Source organism: Triticum dicoccoides, chromosome 2A (assembly GCF_002162155.2).
Source record: "Triticum dicoccoides isolate Atlit2015 ecotype Zavitan chromosome 2A, WEW_v2.0, whole genome shotgun sequence".
NCBI lineage: Eukaryota > Viridiplantae > Streptophyta > Magnoliopsida > Poales > Poaceae > Triticum > Triticum dicoccoides.
This window is the reverse complement of record NC_041382.1, coordinates 760,032,975-760,050,105: the sequence shown is the minus strand read 5'-3', so window position 1 is coordinate 760,050,105 and position 17,131 is coordinate 760,032,975. Positions and strand designations below refer to the sequence as shown.

Here is a 17,131-nt window from a genome sequence, read left to right as displayed (position 1 = left end):
GCATGCATCGGTCGCCGTGGGCGTCGTCGGACTAATTTCTCCGCCTATCGCGGTGGGGGCACGTGTATCATTGCCGCTGTCGGTACCGTGAATTCCGATGGCAGAGCTGCTCGTGTGGCAGCGGTAGGAGGTGATCATGTTCTTCCACTCTGGGATGAACACATTCATGAACTCCGAGTTGGGCACGGGGCGGAGGACCCGCCCCTATTCGTTGGTCGTGCTCAATGCCATCCAGTGGATGGATGGACACGGCGGCGGCGGGCGGCGCGTCGTTCACAATCGTCGTCGTCAAGCACCACGACTAGTTCCACCTCTTGCTGTCCGCCTACACAGCCCACTCTAGCGACGGGTGCGGCCGCGCCAGCGACATCGTGCATGAGTTCGCCGCCGCGACGCGCGCAAGAGGCGTGTACGTTGGCCTCTACCTCTCAAAGAGGAGGGTCACCAAAGAAAGACTAGCACGAGACGCCGTGATCCGGTCGTCGGAGAAGCTCGGGGCGGCGTGCGGGGTACTACTCGGCGAGGAGACAGAGCGTGGTGTGCGCTCGGGCTCTCGTGCAAAGGACGGCTGGCTGCGAGGGAGTAAACCTGGTCCTTCCACGGGCCATGCTTGGCAAAGCCCGAAGAAAAAAAAATCCCAAGCCTGAGCCCGGCCTAGAGCACATGCGAGTGGCAATTTTTAATCAAATTAACCATATCTGGAATATTATATTAATTTGTTATACATATATTTTGAATCAATATATATTTGACTATTTTGGGCTTTTTCCGGGCTTTCAGGTCTGGCTTCGGGCGAGAAAGTGGACCCTAAGCTCAGTCAGGATGTCAGGTTTCGGGTTCGGGCCTCCGGGTCGGGTTGTCCATGAACAGGTCTAGAGGGGAGCTGACGAAATGTATCCTCTTAATGGTTCGGTGGAGTATATTTGAGATTCGGGGTGGCTCTGGAGTAATTCTTTTACTCTTCTAAAGATTATATGGGACTTGTTAGCTGTGGTTTAGAGGAGAAAAGACAAAATTTTAATCTAAAAGCATTCATTGAGGATCGGTTAGAGATGTTCTTAGTGGTTTTTTCTTTGTTAGCTACCCCAGTCAATCTTTACCCGCAAAAGAAGAAGAGGAAAAAGCTACCCGAGTCACTCTAGCTGTAAATGCTGCAGCTAGATGGCCCGTAGCAGTAGACTGGTAAGTATCGATCATGCGTTGTGTATCCCGTTGGTGCTGCCACATTTCCGGGCACGAGCCGATGTCAGGAGTGGGGCCAAATCTATTCCACGGAGGCACTTTGACCAGCTTAAACATACTACGTACGTACCCCCTTTGTCTAGGACCGACGGGACCAGCGATATCCTGTTTTCTGCCATGAGTGATTGTGCTTGAATGTGCACAGGCAACAGGTACACGTAATTGTGCCGAGATCGATCCCCGCAACATAAGTGCCAGAACTAATGAATCCTCTGAAAATAAACGTATATCTTGCATGTGGAGATGCAGAGATGTACTACTAGTATACATCGCATATCCGCAGCATTTGCAAAAAACAAGAGCAAATCAAACAGTACTTCGATGGAGAAAGAGCGGAGAGAAAGGGAGTGGATAAGTTCATATGGTCATAGCTCAAGTTTTGGTTCCTCCAAGACCCGGAGAACAACTTCCTATCCTATCCACTTGGTGCGATGCTATGATCCAAAGTGCCTCACTGTAAATATTCGTTAGGACAACAATACATTGTTCTTCCTTTTTTTCTTTTTAAATTCTATGCTCCAACGAGGACTTCCTAAAGTACTCCCTCCGATCCTTTTTACTTCGCGTATTAGATTTCTGTCAAGTCAAACTCAACCAAGTTTGACCAAATTTATATTAAAAAATATATACATTCACAATACCAACTATATATACTATGAAACTACATTTCATAATGATTCTAAAAATATTGATTTGGTATTGTGAATGTTGATACTCTTTTCCATAAGCTTGGTCAAAGTAAAGATACTTTGACTTCGAAGAAATCTTATATGCAAACTAAAAAGGACCGGAGGGAGTAACTATTTTGTCACAGTCTTGCATTAAACCCTTAATAACCAACTAAAACACGCTCTGAATCTTCGCAGAGAAGAGAAGACCACAGACGCCGCCTCCCTAAAAGTTAGGGTTCTCTGCCTCCTGCCGACGTTGGCGCCGGTCCGTTCCGTCCCCAGTGGCCTTAGGGCTATGGACGCGGAGTGGATATCGGCCCTTTCCGATGGGAGGGCTTCGTTTTTAGATCTTTTTTTGAGCTTTGTTAGGGATTGTGTCCTGCTTAGTAAGGCGAGACGACGGCGGCTCCCTGAAGATGAAATAAAGGCCTCCCGCCTAGCCTCTGTTCCGGTGATGCGTGTAGCATCATTGGTGGACGTGTGGAGGCGTGTCTTCGTCGGATCTGTCTTTGATGGATTTGTTCGGATTTGTTCGTCGTTCGTCTTCGTTCGTATGTCTTCAGGTTGGATCCTTTTAATATACACTCTTCATCCGCGACGGTTGTTGTTCTGGTGCGTTGGTTCTATGGGGCCTCAGCACGATAACTTCTCGACTGTCTACTACGTACAACAAGGTTTGTCCGGCTCCGGCGCGGGAGAGGCGATGACAGCGGCGCGCCTTCGGCTCGCTTCAACGCCTGTAGTCGTCGCTGGGTGGTCTACGGTTGGATGTAATTTTTATTATTTCTAGTGTTCGTTGTACTACCATGATTTAAAATGGATAGATCGAAAGGTTTTTCAATAAAAAAATAATAGAAGACCAGTGCTATCAAATGCAAAGCACCAAGAGCGGCAGCCCCCGGGCCGGGGCGAAACCCTGCACTTATCTAGCTCCGGTGGACGAGCCCTTTCCGTTCATTCACCGGCATGCACGCCGGCCCCAGAGCACAACTGCACAAGCATGGACGAATCTCAAAACCGCAAACACTTTACCGCATGCAATCATCCGCTTTCGTCCGAGAAAGCCCCCCACAGGTCGCACACTTGGAACTCTACACGGAAGAAACACGCCTACTAGCTCAGGGCAGGTCCACCTTCGCAGGTTCCATTTCTAGCTAGATGTGCCGCCTTTCCCGCCTTTTGTTGCATTATGTTTGCCGCGAGCTACACGTCCTCGTTAATCATTAACCACACAAAACATGAGGGTGGGATGAATGGAATGGAATGGAATGAGAATGATCGGTTTCTACCTAGCAGCTATAGGTAATACAGTACCAAGAACATTCCTCACAAATTATGGCTGCCTGCGTAGGCCGTCCTTGTTTAAAGTAAGCTGAGACGCCACTGTTTTTCATGCTTTGTTACTACCACTGTATACGAGAGAGAAGGGGAGAGGAGCGTTTGAGCGTGTGATGGTGAACGGCAGCAGGGTAAAAGGCTGCGCCAGTTCGCGGCGCGCTTCTCGCTTGTGTTGGCTGGGCCTTGGAGACGAGAGCTGAACACGGCAACGGTCAAAATGAACAGGAGGTAAAAAATAAACATTTACCTGATGATTCTGGGAAAAAAAAATGGAGGTGCGGGGAATCGAACCCCGTGCCTCTCGCATGCGAAGCGAGCGCTCTACCATATGAGCTACACCCCCGAGGTGGCAATCACTCACTGCTGAGGTTACATATCTTTTAAGCTACCGGAGAGGAGAACGATAGCGCGACTCTCGGTTTAGTGCCATCCATGGGCAGAACGTTGGTGCTCGTCTTGGTCTGCCCAATTCTCTCTTTCTATTAGCAGAAAACATCAGTTTCTACAAGACGCCAGCTAAAATATAGGGTAAACAGAGTCAAATGAGATCCTGCCATCAGCAAGGGGGCTGAGCTCAAGGTAACAGGATGTGCATTAGCTCAGGCAAACGACCGAGAAGATCTACGTTACCGAACCACAACGCAGTTTCAGGCGAATGGTGTCCATCGTTGCAAACAGATTCTGCGAATATGTTGCCAATGGTTTCCATCGATGTCTTTTCGGAAATGACGGTTATTTAGGGCGCGTTTGGTAGGCTGCATCAAGCCCAATAAGGCTCTGGGGGACTAAGTAAAAAGTTGTTTGATTGTCTAGCTCACACCTAGAAACTGGCCCACACGAAACTTAAAACGCTCTCAGCCTGGTTCACGAGGAACGCCCAGATCGATCATTTTTGCACATGCAGACTGGGCCTAGTGCAATTTACACTACAAGAAGGATGCGGGCTGGTTTGGTGCAGTAAACCAAACGACATACAAAACATGACTCAGAGCCTATATGCACTTAGGGCCTGTTTGGTTGCTTTCGCTGCCGGGCCTGGCTTAGAGGGAAAAAACGAGCCAGGCTGAGCAAGGCCTGGGTTACCGAAAACAAGGTCGAAAACGTAGATGACCAGTTGATTGGTTGCCTGCATTGGGGGGTCTTGTCATCGAGATGCAATTTTCACCCGATGTTTGGTTGCATACATGCATACGATTACCAGCGTTAACAACAAAACTTAACATCCATCAGGTTGGGCTTGACATTTCGTCAACACTTTGAGTGTGCCGGAGCTTCCACTGTCCATCGTACCCACCACCAGCTCCCGGCGACCGTGGACACGCCCGACTCGCTGCCGTGGTCGTGGCCGCTACACTCACAACAAAGACCAAACCCAGTAGACGCCCCTGAGCAAAGAAAAAGCCGAGCTTGCGGCCTTCCTCGCCGGCCTCCTCGCCGCGCTCGGCAAGAAGGCGTGCGGGAGGCGCTGGAGCGAGTGGAGTAGCGCGGCCTCCTGGCAGCAACTCGGCGCCTCCCGCGTGCTGGTCACAGTGTCCGGGCAGGACCGGCTGAGCCCGTGGCAACGCGCCTACTACAGCACGCTCCAGAGCAGCAGCTGGCCCGGGCAGGCGAAGCTGTACGAGACCCTCGGCAAGGGCGCCGATGGCCGTCCCAAGCTCGCCAAGATGAGCACGCCCCAGGCCTAGCAGCGGGCGGAGCAGCGCTGTACGCGGCGGAGCGGTCGCCCGGGAGCGAAGTGGCCATGGCGCGAGGCAGGGGAGCAGGTGGCGAGACAGGGGAGATGTAAGACAATAAGTTTTGGGGAACCAGCACAACCCTCTAGGGGTGGCTTATCTCATTATATATAATGGTTGTGTTACAATATGTACCATATACGTACATAGGTACAGAAGCTATACATAGTCTAACACCCTCCCTCAATCTTAGCCACTTTCTAAAGAACTGAGAAGGGTAAGATTGCGCCTACAAGCCTCAAACTGTGGCAGCGGTAAAGGCTTAGTGAAGATGTCTGCAAGTTGATCCTTAGATGAGATAAACTTGATCTGGAGTTGCTTCTGTGATACACGTTCCCGTACAAAGTGATAGTCAACTTCAATGTGTTTCATTCGGGCATGAAATACTGGATTTGCAGAAAGGTATGTAGCACCGATGTTATCACACCAAAGAATAGGAGGCTGTGGTTGAGACAAACCTAACTCCTGAAGCAAAGACTGCACCCAAATAATCTCTGCAGTAGCATTAGCCACAGCCTTGTACTCAGCTTCAGTACTGCTACGTGACACAGTAGCCTGTTTCCGAGCACTCCAGGCGATCAAATTAGAGCCAAAGAATACTGCATAACCCCCCGTGGATCGCCTGTCATCTGGGCTACCAGCCCAATCTGCATCAGAGAAGGCCGAAAGGACCCGAGAGGAAGTCGGCCGAATATGCATACCAAATGTCAGGGTGAACTGAACATAACGAAGAATGCGTTTAACAGCAGCCCAATGAGTATCTCTGGGAGCCTGAAGATACTGACAAACCCTGTTAACAGCATAAGAGATATCTGGTCTCGTGATCGTCAAGTACTGAAGTCCACCAACAATGCTCCTGTACTCTGTGGCATCCGCGGGAGACAAAAGCTCACCATCAACAGCTGTTATCTTGTCGGTAGACGACATGGGTGTGGTGGTCGGTTTGCACTTCAGCATGCCAGCTCTCTGTAACAACTCCAAGGAGTACTTCTTCTGCGTAAGGACAAGACCAGTAGCACGAGAAGTGACCTCAACTCCAAGAAAGTAGTGAAGCTTCCCAAGATCTTTGACCGCAAAATCAGCACCAAGAGAGCAGACAAGAGCATCAGTAGCATACTGAGAAGAGCTGACAAGGATAATATCATCGACATATACCAAAAGATACATAGTGACTTCTGGCTTCTGTAGAAGAAATAACGAAGTGTCAGCAGTAGACGGCAAAAACCCATGAGCACGAAGGGCAGAGGCAAGGCGGGCATGCCAGGCACGAGGAGCTTGCTTCAAACCATATAGTGCTTTGGAAAGACGACAGATATAGTCAGGACGATCAGGATCAGAGAAACCAGGCGGCTGTTTCATATAAACCTCTTCCTCCAAAAATCCATGTAGAAAAGCATTCTGCACATCAAGTTGACGAAGTGACCAACCACGAGAAACAGCAATGGAGAGAAGAAGCCGAATAGTGGTAGGCTTGACGACAGGACTGAAGGTGTCCTCATAGTCAAGACCATGACGCTGCCGAAAACCGCGAGCAACAAGTCGCGCTTTGTAACACTCAATAGATCCATCCGAATGCTTCTTCACTTTGAATACCCATTTTGAGTCAATAACATTTACCCGTGGTGGTGGAGGAACGAGAGTCCATGTCTTGTTACGAAGAAGAGCATGAAACTCCTGCTCCATAGCCTCTCGCCAATGTGGAATGCGCAGGGCAGCCTGATATGAGCGAGGCTCAGAAGATGGATCCGCAACAGCAGCAGCCAAACAAGCAGCCAACCAAGCAACCGTACCATCCTTACGTTCCTTAGGTTTGAAAATGCCACTGCAACTGCGTGTATGTGGTTGGGACACAGGAACCACCGAGGTCGACGGAGCAGCCTGCAACGGGCTGGAGGACGGCGACATTGACGAGTCAGCCGGTGATGAGGAGCCAGTCACGGTAGCCTCGGACTCGGTTGGCGAAGAAGGCCGACCCACCGGCGAAACCGGCATAGCAGACGAAGCAGCTGGCGACTCCGGCATCACAGACCGGGCCAATGGCGAGCTCGGCATAGTGGGCCGTGGCGCGGCCGGTGTCGCGGGCCGATCCGCTGATGAAGGCGACGTGAGGACCCGAGCCGCGGGCGAAGACGGCGTGACGGGCCGAGCCGCAGGCGAAGACGGCGTGACGGGCCGAGCCGCGGGCGACTCGGCGGCCGCTGGCGAAACGGACCGAGCAGTGGAGATGCTCGGCGCGACGGGCTCGTCGGGTGACCATGCATGGGCACGCGAATCGATGCCATGCAACATAGGGCGATCGACGTGCCCACCAGAAGACGACGATGATGATGGTGAATCCTCCAATAGCTCCAAACGAGCTCCACGTACGGTTCCTGCACCATGGTTAGGTAACAGCAAAGGAGAGTATGCAACATCATCAAATTGGTCAGAAGCAACAGAGGATGAATGCAGGGATGGTGGTTCGACAGTGGACACAGGAAGGTTGGCAAAGGGAAAAACATGCTCATCAAACACGACATCCCGAGATATATAGACACGATTAGTGGGAACATGAAGACATTTGTAACCTTTATGAAGAGAGCTATAGCCAAGAAAAACACACTTCTTAGAACGAAACTCAAGCTTGCGCTTGTTATATGGACGAAGATGCGGCCAGCAAGCACACCCAAATACCTTGAGAAAGGTATAATCAGGTTGTTCATTAAGGAGAACCTCAATGGGAGTCTTTATGTTTAAAACACGAGTAGGAGTACGGTTGATGAGAAAGCATGCAGTGGTGAAAGCATCACTCCAAAACCGAAACGGAACAGATGCATGGGCCAAAAGAGTAAGACCAGCTTCAACAATATGACGATGCTTACGTTCGACTGAACCATTCTGCTGATGTGTATGTGGACATGCTAAACGATGAGCTATCCCAAGCGACTGAAAGAAGGAGTTGAGGTTGCGATACTCGCCCCCCCCCCCCAGTCCGACTGGACATGAACAATTTTGTGCTTGAGAAGACGTTCAACATGTTTTTGAAACTGAACAAAAATATCAAACACATCAGATTTGCGTTTAATAAGATAAAGCCAGGTAAAGCGACTATAAGCATCAACGAAACTGATATAGTAATTATGACCACTGACAGAAGTCTGAGCAGGACCCCATACATCTGAAAACACAAGTTCTAAAGGATGTTTCACCTCACGACTGGACTCCGAAAAAGGAAGTTGATGACTCTTCCCCTGCTGACAAGCATCACACACTGCTACATCTTTATGACTAGACAAACTAGGAAGCTCATGACGACGCAAAATATGACGGACAATAGGTGTGGCCGGGTGACCAAGACGAGCATGCCACTGTGACGGAGAGACCTGAACTCCACTGAAAACACGAGCGACACCAGGATGCTCCAGACGGTAGAGGCCCTGGCACAACCGCCCACTAAGAAGAATGTCCCTCGTGCCCCGATCCTTAATAAAAAGATCAAAAGGGTGAAATTCACAAAGCACATTATTATCACGTGTGAGTTTAGGAACTGAAAGAAGATTACGGGTCACAGATGGAACTCGAAGAACATTGCGAAGCTGAAGACTCCTATTGGCATGTCTAGTGAAAAGAGATGCTTGACCAATATGAGAGATGTGCATACCTGCTCCATTGGCGGTGTGGATCTTGTCGGAGCCATGATAGGGTTCACGAGTGTGAAGCTTCCCCATCTCGCTGGTTAGATGCTCTGTCGCCCCAGAGTCCATGTACCAGTGTGGATCGATGGAGTAGGACTGAGTGTGTCCCTGTTGCTTCTGCGGCGCGGGACGATCAGCCATGGCGACCTGACGAGCATTGTTGCGTGTATCTTTGCCGTCATTGCCAAGACCAAGGAAGCTTCGCTGGAAGCGCTTATGACACTTGGAGGCCCAGTGCCCATCGCGGCCACAAAGCTGACACACACGTGGACCGCCAGCCCCCGGTAAGGTCGCAGTAGGTGGGGGGGCCGAGGCGGGCGACGGTGGCAGCCCCAAGGGAGACCGGGGTGATGAAGAAGAGCGGCCACCCTTGGTGGCGGCGTTGGCCGAGAGGGAGACAGTGCCCCTGGTGCGGTGAGTCTCGACCCGTTGCTCAGTGAGAAGGAGCCGAGAGAAAACCTCGTGTGCCAGCATGGGTGTCGAGTTGCCCCGCTCGTTGATGATCTCGACTAAGGCATCATACTCCTCATCAAGACCATTGACAATAAACGAGTTGAACTCGGAGTCGGTGAGGGGTTGTCCAATGGAGGCCAATGTGTCGGCGAGGCCCTTGACCTTGTTGTAGAACTCAGTGGCAGTGGAGTCAAGCTTCTGACACTCTCCAAGCTGACGACGGAGTGCAGAGACACGAGCCTGGGACTGCGCTGCAAAGGTGCGCTCAAGGATGGTCCAGGCCTCATGAGACGTCTTCGCGAAGACAACAAGGCCGGCAACTGCCGGCGAGAGCGACCCCTGGATGGAGGAGAGGTTCGCCTGGTCCTGCCCCGTCCAGACGCGATGGGCCGGATTGTAGACCGGACCGTGCACGCTGTCTACCAGCGCGGGTGGGCAGGGAAGCGATCCGTCGACGTAGCCTAGCAGGTAGTGACTCCCCAAGAGCGGGAGAACCTGCGCACGCCAGAAGATGTAGTTGTCGGCGGAGAGCTTGATGGTGATGAGATGACCGAAGTGAAACGGCGGCGGCGAAGACAATCCCATCGAGGAGGCTGCCTGGGGTGCAAACACCATGGAGGCAGCCGGAGGCACCGAAGCCGATGCGGGAGGAGGCGGGACCGCAGCCAGGGCGGGCGCCGCAAAGCTCGCGGCCGGTGCGGACGCCGCAAGGCCCGCGGCCGGGGCGGACGCCGCCAACCCCGCCAGCGGGGCAGTGTGATCCTCTTGCGGCAGGAGCGGTGGGACGACGCCTGCGGAGTCCGCAGCGGACGGCGGCGCCGCGGTGTGGACCACGAGGTCACGCCCAAGCGAGGGCGCCGGTGGCGTGGAGAAGACGGAGCCGATGCTCCTTGTCCCGATCGGAGCCGGAACAGAGACGGCATCGAGCGGGAGGTTGAGCAGAGCCGCAAGAGAGGCCGGGAGGAAGCCCGCAGCAGTGGAACCGGTGGTGGCGGCGCTCGACATGGCGGCGGCGCGATCGGTGGCGCGGCGGCGGCGGTGAAGGCGGCGGCGGCTGCGGCGGCGGTGCGGGTATTAGGGTTTAGAAGCGGAAGCGATCGTAACCTAGCGTGATACCATGTAAGACAATAAGTTTTGGGGAACCAGCACAACCCTCTAGGGGTGGCTTATCTCATTATATATAATGGTTGTGTTACAATATGTACCATATACGTACATAGGTACAGAAGCTATACATAGTCTAACAGAAGAGCAGCTGGCGAGACAGCGCGAGGCGCGGCAAACAGACGGGCGGGCGCGGGCGGCACGGGGCCGGCCTGCGGGCGCGCGGAGAGGGAGGAGGGCCTCATGTCCGGCCTGAGATACCCGCGCGTTGTCTCCTGCATCAGTGGCCGCGGCGCCCGCGACGGCTCCTACCAGCTCTTCCTCGAGTTCGCCCCGGGAGGCTCACTAGCGGACCGGGCGGCGAGCAACGGGGGCCTCGACGAGCGCGCCGTCCGCGGGTACGCCACCGACATGGCGGCTGGACTCGCGTACCTTCACAGGACCGGGATGGTGCACGGGACGTCAAGGCGTGCAACATCGTGATCGGCGCCGATGGCCGTGCCAAGCTCGCCGGAGACCCGCTCGGAGACGCTCTCACAATGGGTGCGCGTCGGCGTCACCGTGGTGCTCCCGGCCGCTCTAGAGTAGAGGGAGAGAAAGGGGATTGAGGATTAGGAAGAGAGCGAGATTAGCTCGAGACACACGTCTCCAGAGAGCCACCCAGGTGCGCCTCGAAGCATCGCTCGGGCCTGGCTCTAGAGAAACCGCCGATTCGGCCATTCCTAACGGGCCAAGCCCAAGGATGCTTTAAGAACCATGCTATGCAGGCTAAACAGTGTATGCAAGCAACCAAATAACCGGGGTTTAAAAAGATGCTGGACCGCACGAGCTTGGTTGGGCTCGATGAGGGCAATCAAACAAGCCCTTAAATAGCTACACTGAGACAGGCTTCACTAGGCCAGCCTCGTGTAACCAAACGCGCCCTTATCATCTGCTCTTCAAACACAAGAGAATGGGTTATATATGTTCAAGAATACAACCATCACACACACACACAGAACTCGTACATTGAAGAGTGAAAAAATTGAATAAGATAAATCAGTACCAAGATACCAAAAATATCAAAACTGAAAATCATTCCTTTTTAGTGGAATTATGAAAACCATTCAAAATAAAATAAACAAACGATAAAACCTATTCATTATCTTGCTGGGTTACTTTAGGAAAAATAGATACCCTGCTCGCTGAAATCTACTGTTTTAGAACAAAACTTGTGCCAACATATCTGGAAATTGGGAACCTACGCATAAGAAAAATAATTACTAAGTATAAATGAAAAAAGAGAGTTTTTTTGAGAAAAAGAAACATTTTTTTTATCAAACACTACTAATCTTACCGGTGTTTTTCCTAAGTTCCTTGTGGTAATCACTGTGGTCATCAAAAAGGGAAAACAGAATCCAGAAATACATTTCATCTTGAAACAACACCTAGAAATCAAAGCAATGTTTCTTACACAGAGTTGGAAAGTGAACATGAAAATTTCGTAATGACATACCATTAGTTACACTACAAAAATCATGGCAAAAACATTTGAAAATTTACAATTTTTACTAATATCATAATATTACCACATTGCACTTATAAATTTTTATATTGTAGTAACTTTTTTTGAAAGTAACAAACATTTTTTTTAATGCGCAACCATTTTTGAACTGCCATGAACAATTTTATGAATGATACGAACTTTTTGAACAAACAAATGAACAAAGTTTTACATTTTCAAGAGCAAATTTTTGAAATTGTGAATGTTATTTTTTGAATGGTACGGACATTTCTTTAACTTACACGAACAAAAAAATTACACTGCATGAACATTTGTTAAATGTGTGATAACCATTTTTAAAAACTTAAGTACAACATGTTTTGCATTTCATAAGTATGAATAATATAAGAGAAAATAGAACAAAGCAAAGAAACGAAAGTGGTGTATGCAAGGAATGAATTAATTGTTACTGGGTCAGCCTACTTTGTGGTGAATTGAGGCGAGGCGAGCCGACGTCTCGTAATAGGGCATATGTGCGCGGCGGGGCATCCCTATATTTTGTTACTTTTCTTGTTTTCTCGTTTCTTTTCTTAACTTTGAAAAATGTTTGGGATTTCAAAAAAGTCCTGCATTTTACTCTTGTGAATTTGGGAAACGTTTTCAAATTTCAAAAAATGTTTCACTAATTTTAAAATTATTCATGTATTCGAAAAGCATTCAAATTTCAGAAAATGACAAGAATTTAAAAATGATCATGTATTTGAAAATTTTCTCATATTAAAAAATGTCCATTAATTTGAGAAATATTATTAGGTTTTGAGAAATGTTTATGTATTTGAATATTCTTATGGATTAATTTATTTTCTAGAAACTAAAACCCAAAACACTGTAAAATACCAAGAAAAGGAAACACCATTCTTTTAGGTGTAAAAGAAAGGAAGCAACAAGAAAAAATGGAAAAATATACGAGAAATGGCCGGCCCACAGGTAGAGTGCACGTTTCCGTGGTATTCCTTGCGTTATTCGAGATATAGCCTAGCTGTTGGGAAATGTTGTATGTAAAACAAAAAAATTCTATGCACACGCAAGATCTATCCATCGAGATGCATAGCTACGAGAGGGGAGAGCATGTCTACGTATCCTTGTAGACCGTTAAGCGGAAGCGTTTATCAATACGGTTGATATAGTCGTACACCTTCATGATCCGCTGATCAAGTACTGAATGTACGACACCTTCGCGTTCAGCACACGTTCAGCTCGATGCCGTCCTTGCCTTCTTGATCCAGCAAGACGAGCGAAGTAGTAGATGAGTTCTGGCAGCACAACGGCGTGGTGAAGATGATGGTGAAACTATCTTCCAAGGCTTCGCCGAGCATTACAAAAATTATGACCAAGGACGAACTAGAGGAAGAGGGGCGCCGCACACGGCTTGGGGATCATGGTGTTTATTGCCCCTCTCCCTCCTCTTATATATATAGGTGGAGGGGGGGGGGGAGGAGGCAGCCCTAGGGCCTGCCTAGCCGCGCCCCCCTTCCATATTTGGACATGGGGAAGGGAAAGGGGGGTTGGCTGCCTTAGGGCGCCTCCCCTTCCTTCCCTTCCTCCTTGGTGCGTGGGCAGGGGTGGAGGGGCGCGCCAGACTCCTTCTGGGTTGGTGTGCTGCCCCCTTTGGCCCATAAGGCCCACCACTTTACCGATGGCCTTCCGGAACCCCTACTGACACTTCGATAAATACTCGGTATTTTCCGAAACCTTTCAGTGACCGAATAGCATCGTCCTATATATCAATATTTACCTCCGTACCATTCTGGAGCTCCTCGTCATGTCCATGATCTCATCTAAGACTCCGAACAATATTCGGTCACCAACTCATATAGTACTATATTGTCAACGAACATTAAGCGTGCGGATCCTACGGGTTTGGGAATGATTTAGACATGATTGAGGCACTTCTCCGGTCAATAACCAATAGCGGGCATATTCTATGAAGATCTTTATCGATCGAACCTTTATGACAGCATATGTTGTTCCCTTTGTCTGTCGGTATGTTACTTGCCCGAAATTTGATCGTCGGTATCTCCATACCTAGTTCAAACTCGTTACTGGCAAGTCTCTTTACTCGTTCCGAAATACATCATCTCATAACTAACTCCTTAGTCACTTTGCTTGCAAGTTTCTTGTGATGCTATATTACCGAGAGGGCCCAGAGATACCTCTCCAATATATGGAGTGACAAATCCCAATATTGATTCACGCCAACTCAACAGACACCTTCAAAGATACCTGTAGAGCATCTTTATGATCACCCAGTTATGTTGTGATGTTTGATAGAACACAAGGTATTCATCCGGTATCCGGGAGTTGCATGATCTCATGGTGGAAGAAACATGTATTTGACATTAAGAAAGCAGTAGCAATAAATTGAATGATCATATGCTATATTAATGGTTGGGTCTTGTCCATCACATCATTCTCTTAATGATGTGATCCCGTTATCAAATGGCAACTCATGTCTATGGTTAGGAAACCTTAACCATCTTTCATCAACGAGCTAGACTAGTAGATGCTCACTAGGGACACGGTATTTGTTTATGTATTCACACATGTATTTAATTTTTTGGTCAATACAATTCTAGCACGAATAATAACCTTTATCATGAATAATAAAGTATAATAATAATAAATTTATTATTGCCTCTAGGGCATATTTCCATCAGTAGCCTCGTTTCTAAGCTCGACTAAATGAGCCGACCCAACACTATTGTCGGGGATATACCTTGCTGTATGACCCGGTCGGACTTGGCGACTCACTGGTGACCCGCCCTGACTTGAAGACTCACTAAGTGACCCGCCCGGATCTCTCCACTCACTGATGACCCAGCCGAGTCAGGTGACTCATTGGTGACCCGGCAGGCGGGTCAGAGGAGCGACAAGACCCGGTGGCCCAGAAGGCGATTCATGGGAGTCCGCCTCAAGCTATGGTGGGCCGGCTTAAGAGGAAAGCATAAAAAATATTCCCTTACAAAGGAAGCAAGACTAGGACTCCACTTGTAATAGAGTAATCCTAATCCTAATAGGACTAGTCATGTAAGCCGCCCCTTCAACATATATAAGGAGGGGTAGGGCATCCCAAGAGGGACAAGTTTCACAAGTTAGGTTTAGACAGACAAGTCAATAGCTCTCGAGATAGAGCACCCTTGTAATCCTGATCATCATCATCAATGAAACAGGATGTAAGCTTTTACCTCCACCGTGAGGGGCTGAACCTGGGTAAAACCTCACGTCTCTCGATTCCGACCAACCCCTCCAAGCTACTACATAGATGCGTTGGCCTCACGACTAAGTCCTGACACTAAGGACATCTGCCGTGACAATTCCACGACAGTTGACGCCCATCGTGGGGCCTGCGTATGGTGGTGTTAAGTTCTTGGAGGGATCTCTTCAAGGATCGAGGAGCTCGTGATTCGACAGATGAAAGTTTGAGTTCAAGAAAATTAATATTACGTCCGGGTACGCTGTTGCCACTGCAAGTTGAAGATGTGTTCAAGATCGATCAATGCAAGGATCTTGTCGCCGAGATTTTGCAGCGTGTTGTGTGATTAGTGAGCGGCGAAATCATAAGTCGCCGAGACCGTCTTCTACTGTTGCAGTATATTTCACTGGTGTGTCAGGTCCCGAGGCGGCATGAGGAGACACGAGATGCAGAGTCCAGATCGGTACGCCAACATACAGTCAAAACTGATGAAGAAAAAAGAAAGGAGGGTCTACGACCCGGAAAGAAAAATACAACCGTAACTCGGACTCGCGGCCGCGGGACTTCCTCCGGCTCGCTCCGCGAGTGGCCCGGCCGGCCCGACAACCCGCCGTGGAGTGCCCTGCTTCGCTGTTTCTGCAGCCTTGACTGCACCGGAAGCCGCCCCCGGTCAAAACTCTGCCTCCCGTCTGAGTCACTGCCGCGCCTCGTTTCCCGTCCGAGTCGCCGCCACAGGAGAGCCTCCCCGCGTTGAGCCGCCGCCAAAGAGGCGCTGTCCTACGCTGAGCCGCTGCCGAAGAGCGACCGTCCCGCGTCTCTCACTGTCGCGGGCCGCCTCAGCTGCCGCATGTTGAGTCGTCGGAAGCTGCCGACCGCTTCTGCGCCATGCCAACTTCGCCTCGAGCGCCACCACACCCAGCCGCCGTGGTGCTGTTCCCAAATCGCCTCAACTGCAGCAGGACAAGTCGCCGCTCCTTCTACGACACTATGGGTCTCCGCCGCCGAGCCGCCACCGCGGCGTTAAGTTGTTTTCGCGACTGCGGCTGCACCGAGCCGGCCTCCTCTGTTGTGCCTTCGCGTGGCCTTTGTATCAAGTCACCGTGGTCTGAAGCTGCCTATGAGCCACTGTTCTCTGCCGCCATGGGATCGACCTGCCCGGCCGGGTCCTCCGCCTCTGAGCGCCTCCCCTGCCATGCCGTGTTAGAGAGCCTTTTCCACGCTCTCTCGCCTCTGCCATGGTCGGGTCCGTCCGCTATGAGCCGTTGTTGGCACACGACGTTCCGGCCTTGAGCTGCCCGCGTCCACCGTGAGCCGCCGCCACCAAGTGGTTGACCAGCCGTTGAGGCCGTTCCTCGCACGCCTCCGCGGTGGATGCGCATCTAGCCGCCGGTCTTTGCCGGCCCTGCGCCCCTGCCCCTGCTCTCGAATCATGTTGGGTCACTGTACGCCGAACCGCCGGGCCTGTCTGAAACACACCTATGAAGCTGAAACCGTGAAAGGTCATCATTTGGGGACACAACGATGGGTTGCTAATGTTATTAAGGAAAAGTTACATGATAGCCCATATTTTAGGCCAAGAGATATGGCATGTGATCTCCAACTCGAGTATGGACTGTCCCTAAATTACTCGCAGGCGTGAAGTAGCTTTTAGGACCAGCAAAAATCGCATGCCTAATAAGGCCGTGTTCTAGCTTAAACTTACCAAGCTCTCTAACTGATATCACAGATTCGGGACGTGGAAGATCAATTGTTCAGAGAGAATTTTATGGCACGTATAGTGAGCCATGCATCCAGTTACTAATGGAGAAAAATGGATTACGAGGTGAAGTACCATCGGTGTTGCCTGGCAGTCATCATGGATATTGCATGGATTTTCTTATTGAAGCATTTAAAGGGTAATTGAACAGTGAGTGGACTGAAGAAGCACGAGATGCTATGGTTGAACTGGGCTGTATTTTCATGCCAGTGTGTGCTGCCGAAGCTGGTCCACGCCGGTACATCCGTGTCGGGATTCCTCCAGAGCGCCTCTGCTCGCCTCACCTGCCTCGGACCCGCAGCTCTAAGCACTGGGTCACCGAGCGCCGCCTCCGCTGTGGCCCGCCTTGTTGACCTGCCTTGTTGCTCGCTTCTGCGACTTTCTGCTAGGACCCTCTACCGTTGTCGTGGTTACGCCCCAGGTC

General features: G+C 50.4%; 1 non-coding gene across 1 annotated transcript; it reads right to left on the bottom strand.

Annotated features, from left to right (window-relative positions):
- Nucleotides 1-3,521: 3,521 nt before the first annotated feature.
- TRNAA-CGC lies at nt 3,522-3,594 on the bottom strand. The gene has a single exon. It is a non-coding gene; the product is annotated as a tRNA-Ala (tRNA).
- Between the last annotated feature and the right edge of the window lie 13,537 nt (nt 3,595-17,131).